The sequence below is a fragment of the Camelina sativa genome, unplaced genomic scaffold (assembly GCF_000633955.1).
Source record: "Camelina sativa cultivar DH55 unplaced genomic scaffold, Cs unpScaffold00485, whole genome shotgun sequence".
NCBI classification, from domain to species: domain Eukaryota; kingdom Viridiplantae; phylum Streptophyta; class Magnoliopsida; order Brassicales; family Brassicaceae; genus Camelina; species Camelina sativa.
Genome location: NW_010921708.1, coordinates 72686 through 88614, shown reverse-complemented (window position 1 = coordinate 88614; position 15929 = coordinate 72686).

Genomic DNA, 15929 nt, shown 5'->3' with positions numbered 1-15929 from the left:
GTAGCTGATTAAACCATTAAAATCAATTTTCCTACCCCTTAACCATCCCTTCTTTCAAGCCATGTTTATTCTTGTGTGTGTGAGGCCTATTTTTGTGATTGAGCTTGGTAGAAAGTGTTAGGTTTGAACTGACAAGAGTAAAGCCTTGTGTAGTTCTAGTTTGCATTTTTCAAACTAGATAGGACTAGGTGGTTCACTTGTTGGGTTTGGGACTTGGCTGATATAAAAAGAAAAGAGGAAAAAGAGAAAGAAAAAGGGTAGAGTCTTTAAGAGGAGAATGTGTTTGAACAAAGTCTAGTGAAAGGATGGGAAGTAAAATTTTGTTGAAGATGGTTCTAGTTAAAGAAAAGAAAGAAAAGAAGAGTCTAGCAAAATGCTTGCATGTCTTAAGAATAAGAAGAAAAGAGAACCATAGCAANCCCAAGGTATGGAATCCCAAGGGCTGTGATAAGTGATGGAGGAACACACTTCATCAACAAGATCTTTGAAGGAATGCTAAGGAAGTATGGAGTTAAGTACAAGGTGTCTACAGCCTATCACCCTCAAACAAGTGGGCAAGTTGAAGTATCAAACAAACAGATCAAGGCCATTCTGTCAAGAATAGTAGGAACAACAAGAAAGGATTGGTCTAGCAAGCTTGATGAAACACTTTGGGCCTATAGAACAGCTTTCAAAACACCTATAGGAAGAACCCCATTCCAGCTTGTCTATGGAAAGTCTTGCCACCTCCCAGTTGAAGTTGAGTACAAAGCTCTATGGGCAATCAAGCTTTTAAACTTGGATCTAGAGACAGCACAAGCTAAGAGAAGCCTTGATTTGCATGAGCTTGAGGAGATCAGATTGGAAGCTTAAGAAAACTCCAAAATCTACAAGGAAAGAACTAAAGCCTTCCATGATATTTTACTCTGTTTTCTCTTAGTATATTCACATCTTTTGCATCTTTTGCTATCCATTTTGACCATTATTGCATAGGTTTAGGACTGTTCTTGCATTAGAGTATAGTTGCATTGCATTTGCATCTTTTCATGCATAAACAGGTGATTTTGGAGCTTAAGGAGCATGGAAGCAATGCTGAAGAGAAGTGAAGCAAACAAGAGGAGAAAGCAAGAGAGTTAAGGCTGAAGAAACAAGGTCCGAAGTCCAACTTGACCGCCCACTCGACCAGACACTCGACCGTGTGCGGAGATGGACTCGACCGAGTGGAAAATGCACAAGAGAAGCCAACTCGACCGGTCACTCGACCGAGCACCAGGTCGAGTTGGCCGAGCCGCCTAGCTATTTTGTCTTTTAGCATTTTTAGGGCTTCCACTACTTTTTCTATATAAGGGCTTGTACCCTGCAGCCACCAAGGATTCCAGCTTTTTAGATACTCAAAACCCTCGTTTTTACCCTTTTTGGGAATTATTCATTTTGCACTTTTATTTTTAGATCTTTTACCTCCTTGAAGGAGAAAATACTAGATTCTTGGATTTTGTTGGTTCCATAACTCTCAAAATATTAAGAATTCGTGTTTGATTCCTTCTTCAATATTTTAGATCTCTGTTTCATCTATCTATTGATGCAAGTTTCGAAATTTTCTGGGTTTATGACTTTGATGTTCATCATGTGTTCTTGTGATTAGCTGCTTAGGATCTTGAGGATGGGTAGGCTGGCTTGTGTTTGAGGTTTGTTTGATTTGGTCAAGCTTGATTGTTTAGAATCTCTTCTAGGCTAGATGTTCTTAATGCTGATCCTATAACTGAGAGGGTAGGGTTTGATTTCAAGCCTCTTAGCATCACACCAATGTCTAAGGAGCATAGATAAGGCTAGATCTAGAGTTTACCATTAGGCTTGCTAAGAGATTAGAGGTCTTGTTTGGTATTTGACATATTGCTTAATGCCTGCTTTTGTAGATTCTTTACTTTGTGAGAACAAGTCTAGATATATATGAGCTTGATTGTTTTTTGCAATGAGAGTGGATTAAACATGTCTTAGAAAATATTGTCAGAGATTAGCTCAAGTTGTTTGAGATTTGTTGACCAAGTTAGATGATCTCAATCATTAGTCCAGCCCATGAATCCCTCCTCAAGGCCTTCCTTGTTTATTGATTTCTTAGCTTAAATCCTGTTGTTTGATCGTTGTTTGATTCGCTTTCATATTGCTCTGTTTTTCTTGTGTTACTCTGTTTTCTCGCGTTTGTCCAGCTCGACCCTACACTCGATCTTCACTCGGTCGAGTGCTTGCTCGAGTTCATCCCCAGATTTCTTGTTTATGCTTTGTAGTTGTCCTGTCTTATCTCTTGTCTCATTCTAGTTGCATTTTTGTTGCATTCACTTAGTGTCCTGTTAATTACTTCCCTTGCTTTAGTTCAATAATTGCATTACCATAGTTTCTATTTCTGTTCTAGCTTCATAATTGTCATAATCATTCTGTTCCATTTACATTTAGCATCTAGTTCTAGCAGCTTTTACATTCTGCATTTTACACTTCATCAATAGGATTGTTAATGACAAACATCCTTCATACTTGGCTTGACTTAGACATATATGCACATCCTGATTGCTTGCAAACTCTCAGATTGGATTGACACCTCTTGTACTACAATTGCATAAGGGGAATTGAAACACCCTGCCATCCATTCATTTCATATCTCATCATTTCATACATTCATCATCTCACCCACAAAATAAAATGTGTTTCAAATGGTCAGACCAGAATCTTGAAACAGAGGCCTGCGGACCCTTTTTGGTGGTGGAACGCCATAACCTGAGTTGTCCCTGGCTACTCGGTAACCGGTATTTGTCCCTGTTCCAACTCTTCAACTAGTGTTGTTCCTGAAGCAGAGGCAGCAGCAGTCACCGCAATAGCAGCAGCAGTCGCAGCAGCCGCATAAGCCGCAGCAGATGTCTATGGTCATTGAACTATGCATAATTAGTAAACCGACGTGACTTGGTAGATGGTTCACCAGCCTCCCCATCAGACCGGATCTTGAGCCCAGATTCATGTTTCCCTTTGGCTTGTATTGTTGTGAGCCACTACTTCCTTGCTCTTTCCTCTGTAATCTCCTTCCTTACCTTTACCTTTGTTCATATCATTGGTAACAGCTCATTTGTAACTCTGTACAGGGCGAGTTGGTTCTTCCTCCATAGGAATGTGAAGGCCAGGGTTGATCCGCGAGGTTGCCCACAGCGGATAGTGATCCACATCATGACAAAGGCTAAAGCATTTTTTGCAGAAACCATGGAGCCTCTCGAAACGCAATGTAACAATGGTCTCCTCACCATTGTAGAATTCGATCACTGTTTCAAACACAGGTGTTTAAAACCATTGACTGTGACTCGAACCCTTCCGCCATCAATATCAACCGCCTTAACTCGACCAAGCTCTGAACCAATGCTGCGGAAGGTTGGCTCAGCCCAGAATTGAAAGAGAACTCCCAACACCCTAATCTAGAAGGTTATATCCGAGGGATAAGCTGGATCAACCGTTGGGCTCCAACGCACCATGGACACCATCCAGCGATCGAAATGGAATGGTGCCATATGAAGGACCTCCGTGATGTCATCTTCGTTATCAAAGTCGAACTAAAACTTTCCCATTCCTAAATCAGCACCCACAACCTTCCCTTCCAAATGCCAGATCCTGGGGAGTATGAACAGAAGGGATTTCATGTCCCGCATCCTAGGATTCATACAGCAACCTACAACTGTCTTTGAGTACCCCGCAATCAGAGCCGAGTTATCAAAGTACAGAATCTTGATTCTCCATTTAGGCATCATCCATTCATCACTCTTAACCGAGACACTCTTTCCCAACAAGTCACTCTGAGACATGATTCTCCTCACAAGAACAACCCAAACACTCCAAGGAAACAAGAAGAGAAAGCAGACAAAAGCAAAAGACTTGAGAACCAAATGATTGTGATGAGGTCTGAACACTGCGGAGCAAACCTTTTTAAAGAACCAGCTTTCCAAAACCATCGTTCTAGATATCCCAGCAGATCAACCAAAGAATGGTAATTGATATCATCTATCGTTGCTAATTGATTCGCAATAACCAAGCAAAAATCCGATATTATTGCTAAATCTTCCAGAGAATAAAACCAAGAATCAATCAGACCTGATCTGTATCGCCAATACATCATACCTTCGTCCCAAATCATAAAACCATGATTATCAGTACTAACAGATTGTGCCGACCAAACGTATCGCAAAGTGAGAGAATCGTTGTCTTCGATCTCCAGAGGGTTCGAACAAATCTCCCATTCATGACTCCATTCCCTCAGAGGATCCCAGATTTCCGAACCATAACCATATCTCCATAGTATCGAGAGATCGATCTTGTAGAGATATCCAAATCCCTTCCTCTCCTTTTTATCGAAACTGGAGGCCAGAGGATATCCCGAGGAGTATACTGCCTCAAAGATCCGACGCCAACCCTCAAAGGAAACAACAGAAATCTTTCCATTTCTATTACCAAATCCAGAGAGATCCCATAAATGGAGGTCCCAGACCGAATCACCTCTCTCTTGCAATCTCCGAACAATCCCAAACTGCCAGATCTCCCTCCAATCACCCAATCGAAACCCAAAATAGATCTCCAGCAAGGAGAATCTGGAATTACCGAGATCATAGCCGAGTAGAACCCAAAGATAATCCCGAACACCCTTAACAACAACCGTGAAAGGTTCTCTCAATATCAGGTTAAAATCCTAGATATGTCGCCATCGTCGTCGCTCTCTTTTTGTATTTTTAACAAGAGCTCTGTTTTAGAAGTTTATTTTAATAAATACATTATATAATCAAGTTTAATTTAGCTTTCATATAACACTAAATACAACAACAAAATCATATATATATATATATATATATATATATATATATATATATATATACTAGAATTTGTATCACCGCAAGGATGGAATTTTAATTTATAATATTTTCTATCAGTATATATTTTTGAGCTCAAATATAATCATTCAAACTTTTGAGTATAAATCTATATAAACACTAAACTTACTTTACTAATGATATACAACATATATATTGTTGACGATAATATTGCTTTATTATATCTATTTGTGCAGAATTTAAGTTTAAATTTTTTATCAATAAAAATTATTGATTATATATATAATCATTTGAAGTTTAAAAGGTAAATCTATATAAACGCCATACTTATTTTACTAATCTATATATAATATATATTTTTGCAATAATATTTTTTTTTTTTTGGTAAATCAACAATATATCATGTGGTAACAAAAAATGACTTAAGAACCTCATTGGAAGAGTCGTCAATTTTCTGACATTTTATTTCTAGAAGAGTTCATCCATATTCATATCACATGAAACACATTTTTAAAAGTTCTAACGTCAAATGACGATCATTCGCCTAATTATAGAGATCGTTTAAACATATCTATATCCCACATTAAATACAAATGTACAAAGTTTTATAAACATTTTTAGTGCTATGTCGCTACAATAGGGTTGTCCAAGTGCATCATCTGCCATAATAAAATTTCCGACCAAGTCAAGAATGCTTAGATGGTGAAACGGCTGAACCCGACAATGAATATCCGTTCACTAATCTAAGTTACATATTTTTCTAAAACCTCATATGTTAATTTTGTGATGCAACCTCATCTTCGTCTTATGAAAAAATATAGAGCACTTAAATATGTTGTTTCCGCCAATGTTTTGGGTTAAAAGCATTAAAATTACTGAAATCTCAAGCTTGCTTTATATTTTACTTTTTTTATCATTTTATAGAATTACAGCAGATATGCTACACAAATCACATGTCACTTTTTGTAACGGCTTACATATCACTTTTCTATATTTTGTGACTTTTTTTGATAAATTATTTTTTTAATAGTCTTTTCATAGTTTTTCCAGAAAAAGTGTAATCCTTACAATGTCTTCATTTTTGATCAAAACTTTTAAGTCAAGTAGAGCAATTAATTTTTTATTTTTCTTTAAGTAAAATTTAATAATAAATCTTTGTAATATATGTTTCTTAGAAACTAATATTTCAAATTAATTTTATTATTATGTTTAGAATTTTATAAATACAATTACATAAATTGTATTTTTTTTACTCCACCATGCATTAAAATCTTTCTTCATTCTAAAACTCATTAACCCATTCTAAATTTTGGAATATGATCATTTTTTAGTTAAAATTTGAATATTAACATTATTACTAAAACAAATTCATAGTATTGTTTATACTATTTTAAAATTTCCATTTTATGTTGCTTAATTCATTTTTTATAGTTATAATTTTAATTCTTTACTAAAATAAATTTATATTATTATTTTTACTATTTTAATTAATTCGTTTTTATTTATTTTTACTTTTATTAATTATAAGTAATAAATATGCAATGAATAAATATTTAACATAATAATTTTTAATGCAAAAAAATATATAGCATTGTTTAGGTGGATGCTGATGTGGAGGTAGGAAAAGAGAGAAAAATTAACTTTATATATATAGATATCCATTAAACATTACAAAACAAAAAAATTTACCATAATTTTTTGTTTTATATTAAAAATTAATACGATAAACATAGGTAATATAGAAATAATCCATTTTTAAAAGTTGTATTATTATTATTCTTTTTTTTTCATCATTGAATCGACAAGGCCCGATTCATAGCCAAGCCCTATTAGGCGGGATAACGCGACTTAGTGAAGTCGAACTCTGGTGGGATCGGCCGCAGAGGTGGTGCTGTAACCACTTGACTAAAGAAACTTCCTAAAAAAATGTTGTATTATTTTTTCAGTAATTAAATCTACCATTTTTTCTATATACACGACTGGCTCATAATCAACCGTCCACACCAAATTTTTGAAATTCCTCTACAATAAATATTTCTCTAATGTGAAGTGACCTTAGTGCAGTGGCAAGAGGTAAGTCCATTTGTAGAGGCACCATCACACCCGGGATCATGTCCCGGCTCCTACGAATGTAGGAATTTGGCTAATGGACCGGCCAGTTGTGGCCCAATGGTTGACAAAAAAAAAATATATTTCTCTAATTTTGTAAAATATGTAATTAGAGAGTTTTTCAGTAACATATCTATACTAGTATAATTGTAGCATTTTTTGCTCAAAATATGTTTTTGGAAACATTTACTATTGAATGTCATTAAATGCTTATATTCATATCCAAACAAGTTTAGTTAACTTTTTCTACTATCCTTATAACCTAAAATATTTTAAATATACACATATATATATATATATATATATATAATGTTCTACAATTTTTTCTAGACTAATTTTTTTTTTTATTCTTCTATTAAAGTTAAATGTAGTGAATCATCATATAATACATAAAGTTAATAATAAATCTTTTTCTGCATATATTGTGATTTGAATTTTTTCAAACAAACAGATATTACTCAATTAATATAAAAAGTGTGTGTCTAATATACATAGATAGTAAATTTACCATATATAGTAAATTATAAAAAAATTCGAAGTTTATAATTTCTAACTGATATATCTAAACTTAATAAAAAGTTTAAAATTATGAATATTTAAATATATTAAATTTTCAAAATAATATAAACGAGTTATATTACATGACGGGTTTTAAGACACGACATGATTGAATAAATAATATTAAAAAAATAAAATATCACTGATATGATACTTCAATACGCGTTAAATTCTTATTTTACTATTTTAACAACATCGAATCAAACTGATTTAACTAAGATTATATATTAAACAAAAAATGTTGTGGGGTATACCGTAAATTATATATTAAATCACTAAAATTAACAAAATTAGTATTTAAATAGTACATTAACAAAAAAAGATATAAAAAACTTTCTGCGGTATACGGTAGATCATAATCAAGTATATTAATATTATGAAACACTTAAAAGCGACAAAGACAAACGAAAAGGCTTTTGTTGATCTTAATTAAATACATTTATGCCACACACAAAAAAAAAAAAAAAAAAAAAAAAAAANATGGAATTTGGTGATCGTCAAAGGTTTTCTAATTTCAAGAGCCACAAAAATCTGCTTCGAAAAGAAATTAAAATAATGAAAAGATCTTAGAGCATATCAAATACTGTCCCTATCTGGCCTAAGATCTCAACCTCCACTTTATAACCGACAAATTTTCTATCGATCAAATAAAGTATGCTAGTTTTGCATTAAAAACTAGATAAATAAGATCTAAAGCTTCACATATTGATATTTCGCAAAATTTTGTGTTAATTGGAACCTTAACTTTCGTGTCATTATGGATAAATCAAGAATGCGGTATAACTTAAAAAATGCTTTACACTATTGACTAAGTATAAATTACATATCAAATCCATCTACTTCGGATACCTAATTACCGTCGCATATACTAAAACGCAGAGTCATTTCTACTACGTCCATTCAACAGCGTTGTTTGGTCACGATTTATTTGAATTTTGAAATCTATATTAACATTTTTTAAGTAACATTTTGTGTTATGCCTTTTAAGTTTTGTTTATTAAAATTTTTATTTACAACATTAACCCCTAAAAAAATTCCATAAATAATATTGCAAAAAAACTTAAATATTAAACTTTCTTAAATCAACCAACATTTGTTACATTTATTGCCATAAAATCTTAACAATATCTATACATTCCGATTTTTCCAAAAACAGCTATACCCATTAAAGTTTTAATCCCATAAAACCACCAAAACTATCTTTAGAGATTTTGTTTGTATAGACTTTCTATAGAAATTTTTGCTTTACATATTTTGATTGTAGAATATAGATTTAGTCATCTATATTACTTGATTTGAGGTACTTAGGAGTTGATTCCTCAGATTTCTCACATTATAAATTTTAATACATTTGGTATCCATTAAGTTATACTTACTTACAAAGTTAATCCTTAAAAAATTGCACATACAAACAGAATCAATTAGATTCCTAAAATGTCTCTACAAATTTGGTTTATAATTTCCTAAAATAATTTTTATATTAAGAAATTTATTACACTTAATAACATATGCCAAAAATATCTATACAATATTTTCTTCTTTTAAAAACTCTAATATTCAGTAATAACTATATTTTTTCATATGAACAATTAAAACTTTAATGCTTATTAATATGATGATTAAAAATGCAAAAATAATTGTTTCACGGTTTAAATCTAATAAATTGGAGCATTTATAATATAAATTACTATGCGGTATACTGCATAATAATTTTTATGGATATAACTCTTTCACGGATTAAATCCTAATAACTTTAAACTTATGGATTAAATTTAAAAACACTAAAAATTTAAAAATTTAATAATGTAAGAATCATTCTTTCACGGGTTAAATCTAAAAAGCAGTAAACATTTCTATTTTTATAACCATAAGAAATGTGATACGGTACAAACGTTAACATTAGTATAAATAAAACTAAATAATTGTCGCGTGTCTGCGGTATACAATTGATCAAATTTTATAATTAACAACTAAAATACAATTATACAATCTTAAACACTAAATAAAATTAACAAACCAATACAATTTTTTAAAAAAAAAAAAAATTGTTGTAAAAATATTGTCTCGCGGTGTACCGCGGGTTAAAATCTAGTAATGTTATATTTTTTCGACTTTACCAAAATTCTATGTTCATCTGCCTCCTTCACCAAAGGATGATGAATTACTTATGGTCCGAGGGCAATGCTCGATATTAGAAGAACCATATTTTGCATAATAATACTATATATATATCATCGGTTGTGGCAATCGCAGAAATGAGCTTTTTACCTACAATGGCATTGGTTTGAACTTATTGAATGTTTTTAATTAGAGATTTTGTTAGAAATATCCCTTTAAGATACTTTTTTTCAAAAATATTATTTTTTGAACATTTTCATTTTTGTTTTCTTTACACAATTACAATATGTTAAAAAAAATTTATACAATTACAATATGTTAAAAATTAATTTTTACAATTTTTTGATTAGGTTTGGGTCTCTATTTTACATTTAGGGTATAATTTTCAGATGATAGAATTTAGTATTTAGAGTTTAGGTCTTAAAATTTTGTCATTTTATATATAGAAAAGTGATATTTTTGAAAATAGACAATATATATAAAAGAGTATTAGGTAATTATATTGTAGGAAAGAGGATGATGAAATGAGAAAAACAAATTGGTGGATATGCGAAGCATAACATGAAAGGTGCGAATTTGGATGTTCAAGAAAAGTGGGCTTAGCACTTCTGGAACATAATTTCGTGGGCCCAATCATAAACTAGCACGATATGTAACATCACATCACAGGCCAACAAAATCTCACAATTCACTAATGTATAACTTATATTATAAAGACTCACTCGATGTGCCGGTTTTAAACTTTTGTAAATAAGATTAAATTTAACAAAAATATATTAAAATTTGTTGTACGTTATTTATAAAAAATATTTTTTTACTATAATACACTGATTTATATCCATTTAAAAATTTTTGATTTCTGTTACCATTAAAAAGTATATTTTTTTACACCTAAATATATTGTATGTTACATATATATTCTTTATCACTACCTAGGAAAATATCTATATAAACACATTACGTCAACTATTATATATCTCTTTATTTTAACTTTTGCATAGTTTTTTAATAACTAAAATTATTGGTTCAAGAAACTTTTCAAATAAAGAATATATTACATAATATACTAATCAATGATGTATCATCACAATAGTGTATGACCAACCATGGAGAGAACCTCGGCTCCGCCTTCTTCCCTTATGGAGAGAATCATGTATCCAACCTCCTCCACCATGAAGAGAACCTTGGCTCCGCCTTCCTCTTTTGGGAAGATAGCCTTACATGCGTCCGACCTCCTCCACCATCAAGAGAATCTTGGCGTTTCCCTCCTCATGTGTGGAGAGAACATGTTTACGTCTTTTAGCTATCTCAATGTGGCATGCTCCGGCAACTAATGAAACTAAAATCCTTTTTCCAATGTCACAAAATCTTTTGATAGTAACTAATGTTAAATTTCCCAATATATTCATGAAAGTGTCTTTGACACATCATGATGTACATAGCCTCTGTCTCCGAGCTCCTATGGATCTATCTAAAACAGTTTATAGTTTTCTAATCTATCTATCTATGTTTGTTGTAAGCTTGTGTATGATTAGCCAATTTTATCCAACCATTATGTGTATTTTTTTACATCTAAGTATATTATATGTTACAAATATATTCTTTACCACCACATAGGAAAATATCTATATAAACACATTAAGCCGACTATTATACGTCTATTTATTTTCACTTTTGCATAGTTTCTTTAATCACTAAAATTATCGGTTCAAGAAACTTCTCAAATAAAAAGTATATTACATAGTATACTAATCAATGATGTATCACACAATAGTGTATGACCATCCATAGAGAGAACCTCGGCTCCGCCTTCCTCCCTCATGGAAAGAACCTTGTGTCCAACCTCCTCCACCATGAAGGGAACCGTGGCTCCGCCTTCCTCCCTTGGGGAGATAACCTTGCAGGCGTCCAACCTCTTCCACCAGGAAGAGAACCTTGGCTCTGCCTTATTCATGTGTGGAGAGAACATGTTTACGTCTTTTAGCTCTCTCAAAGTGGCATGCTCCGGCAATCAATAAAACTAAAAGCCCTTTTCCAACGTCATAAAATCTTTTGATAGTAACTAATGTTATATTTCTTAATGTATTTGATCAACAGGTCAATTAAAACCTAATGTGTACTCCACCACGATCTAGTGGTATCTTTGTAACACTTCAGGATCGAATCCACAGAGACCAAACAATTGCACTAAGAAATTATCAAGATCAAATATAGCTAAGACAATGGAAAAGTTTTTGAATCAAGTAACTATCTAGAAACGGAAAAGTAAATAAGTTGTTTCTAAATCAAAAAGGAAATATTGGGCGCAGGGAATCAGTTAGGGGACATGACCACGAAATTAGATGATAAATTGGGATAGCATTAAACACCGTTCTTGAACTCAAATCTCGAATGTAAAACTAACCTACTGTCGCAGCATTAGCTATCTATGCAAGGAATTGATAAAACTCTAAACCGTCGTTTGAATCTAAACAATCCTAGCAAGCAATAAGTTCAAGTTTGATTATGTTCACAAGGTGCCTCAACTTCAACTGTCGTTGGCTAAGGATCACCTTGCTCACCTATGTTCTTTTCAAGCAACTCAACAACACTTTTGGTGCCCCGATGAATTAAACCTAAGATCTTAATCTAGGTGATCAATCTAGCTTAAGCATTAAGAACAACTATAGATGAAGAACAATAAGATCAATCCCTAATCTAACAAATCTAGCATCAATAAATCATAAAAACCCTTCTGAAACCCTAAACCCAACAGTGAAACTACTCAGACATGGAGAAGCAGAAACAGCAAATCAATAATGAAGAAAACATAATTGAATTGCAAAAGAATAGAAAATAGGGTTTAGAAATCTTCTCCAAAGTGTCAAGAAGGATTAGAGATCTTCTCCCTTTGCTCTCAATACAAAATAGTCTCAGAAAAATAAAGCTTATGTCTCTGGAGGCCGTGCCTCTAACTTAAATATCAAAATAAAACCCTAAAAGTCGGTTTAAAACAAAAAAGGAAAACTTGCGTCGGGGACTGGATTGGTCGATCTCGAAAGGATCAGTCGATCCGGAACGTATTTCTGCTCTCATTCCATCTGCCTTCTAGCTCGATCAGTCTTCAACCAATTGGCTCCAGATGCATGTTTTCATCCCCAAAACGCTCAGATTCCTTCCAAAGTCACCTAGGACCTGTAAAGACTCACAAAAGACTAAAAGGACTCTAAAAGCACACTTGGACCTAGGAAAAGACTCAAAACAATCCTAAAAACTATGGTTAAAACCCTATAAAATGCAGACACATCAATTCCCCCGGACTTGAATCTTTGCTTGTCCTCAAGCAAGAACAGACAAAAACTCAAGAACAGAGAAAAGGTTTGAAAGTGGAAACTCACATTTTCTTAGGGATCTCTTCTTCACACTATTCATCACATCAAATCGAGAACTACTTTCTGTACTCTGCCCATGATTAGGATCAACACTCCCTACTCTGAACTCCACGGCCTTAGAGAACTTTCAGTCTCCCCATCGTTGTCTCTCTACATCAGATTAGTAAAAAGGTGTGGTCTTACCATGGGAGTATCGATCATTGAACTGTTGACTCCTTCAACCTCTTATCGCCCAAGACCTCCTCTTATGCTCCCTTTCCTCTCTCTTTTCTCACTTCCAAAGGATTGATTTCTCCCTAATTTTCTAGGGTATCATTTTATTTTTTTTATCAATCCTTTGCTCTTTTCTTGTGGACAGGTTTCCATGAGTTCCGAAAGATGCACGGGTTTACGCACAACCCTCGGTTCACTTCTTTTATTACCTATATCCTCTTTTTTTTACTGAGTACTGAAGGGAAGAGAGAGGGGAAGCATACTTTGTGAGGAGATGCATGTCTTGTAAGGCTTGAAGGGAGGAGTCTTGTCTGATGTATGCCAAGCCCCAAGGTAAGAAATTAAATCCGGTTAAGTCCTGTTAAAGCTAGAGACAACTTCTGGTTCAACTTAGTGTTCTCCTTGGCGAGTGTCTTTTGGGGCGTGTTGAGACTGCTCATGTTCATTCCAAGCTTCATTCCAAATAAGAGGTACAAAATTAATCATAAGAGTGTTAGTTCAAAGCAAAAGATTCATAGAAATGATCATAGTTTCCCAATTTTTTTCGTTTTTTTTAGACACGACAAACTGACTCAAACAAAAAAAAAATCAAAAGAAACAACCACAGAAAACGACATTAGTAACTTGGAGACAGCCCTCCCCCGGACTTACTTCACACCGTCCCGGTGTGAAAGCAAAGCCAAGAAAAGAATGAATCCGACAAAGAAAATAAGAAAAATGAAAAAGAAAAAGAAAGGAAAAGAAACAAAAACCGGTGATCTCGCATCTGGTGGTGGAGTGGTGTTGGCAAGGGTGGGGACTGACCGGTCTCAGGGTGGTATCGACCGATCTGCAACATTATTGAACTTAGAGACACCCGCAGAAAACCACCGGGATCGGTCGATCTTTAAGGAAGATCGATCGATCCGAAGCGCCTGGAACAAAAATATTCGCATCTTCTGCGTTTGGAACCTGTTCCTGAAAACACTTAACAGCAGACGTGATTTCACCGTAATAAATCCTAAAAACAAAACCAAAATCCTAAGATAAATAAAAATAAAAGGGTAAGCCAGCACAAACCCCATGGGTTGCCTCCCATAAGCGCTTGTTTAAGGTCTATAGCTTGACCACTCAACACAAAATGTTAATCATGTGTATCAAAAGGCTGAGCCAATGGACCTTTAGTCCTTCTCTTGTTAATGCAATAAACAATATGTGTCAAGTAACACACAATTATCCATGGCAAAACAATAAAATTCACATCTAGGAAGTTTACTACAAATGTAGCATATACTTTGAAATATTCCTTGATGGTTGGATGCTCATGAGGGTTAAATGCATTTAATGGAAAAATAAAGTCAATTTCAGGTTCAAACGAGGTTTTCACAAAATAATTAACTTCATCCCCATTAATTTCATAGAACACAATATCCTCATTCATATAATCCACCTCAGGGTCCTTTGTTTCATGCAAAATTGTATCAATATCAAGAACACACCCTAGGTAAGATTCTTCAAGAAGAGAGCTAGATACATCAGGCATTGAAAACTCAAACTCGAGATCATGAACATTCAAAGCACAATGATACTCAAAATCAAAACATATTTCATGATAATCCCTAGCAAGTTTTTCTGCTCTTAAGATGTCTAGACGTTGAGACTCACATATCAAATCATAGCATTCATCAATGAGCAATGGAGTATCCAAACTAGAAGTCACATCTTCAATGCATGGCATGTGAATATCCTCAAAATCATGAATTTCAAAGGTGGAAATGCATGTACCTTCTATTTGGCTTGGTGGAACCCAATATATTACCTTTTCGCAAGCATGGGCTTCCCTAATCTCTGTGAAAGTGGGCTCCCTCCCTTCAAGTACTGCTCGATGTGAGATGAGATTCAACCGGATCATTGCTGCTAAGTTCCTCCTTGTCGTTGTTGGATGCTCCATGTAAAGCTCATCCAACTTAACTTTTTGATCCGGTGTAAGAATACTCTCATCGAACGATGGCTCCAGATAAGGCTCATCTAGAATGTTTTCATCAAATGTGGTCTCCTCTTCCTGTGACCAGTCATCGTAATCCATGGCCCCAAAAACAGTTTTCATTTTTTTTTTAATCTACAAAAGGAGAAAATAAAAATAATTAGTAAAAACAAAAATAAATCTTAGACTATACTCAATTCTAAAATGTCAAAGGCAATCGTTTTGGTCCCCGGCAACGGCGCCAAATTGATCTAGAGTTAAATCAATAACCCAAAGCACACTCAACCACGATCAAGTGGTGTCGTCGTAGTACTTCAGGGTCGAATCCACAGAGACCAAACGATACACTACGAAATTATATAGACCGAGTATAGCTAAAGCAAAGAGGAAGTTTGTTTTGCAAGTAACAGAATTAAAACAGAAAATAAATAAGAGTTTGTAAATTTAAGAGAAAGTATTGGGCGTAGGGAATCAATCAAGGGTTATGATCACGAAATTGGGTGATGGATTGGGATAGCTTTAGGAACCGTTCTTGAACTCGAATCTCAAGTGTGAAACTAACCTACTGTCGCAGTATTAGTTATCTAAGCAAGGAATCGAATGAACCCTAAACCGTCGTTTGGATCTAAACAAACCTAGCAAGCATTAAGTTCTAGTCCGATTATGTTCACAAGGTGCCCCAACTTCAACTGTCGTTGGCTAAGGATCACCTTGCTCACCTATGTTCTTTTCAAGTAATTCAACAACACTTTTGATGCCTAGATGAAT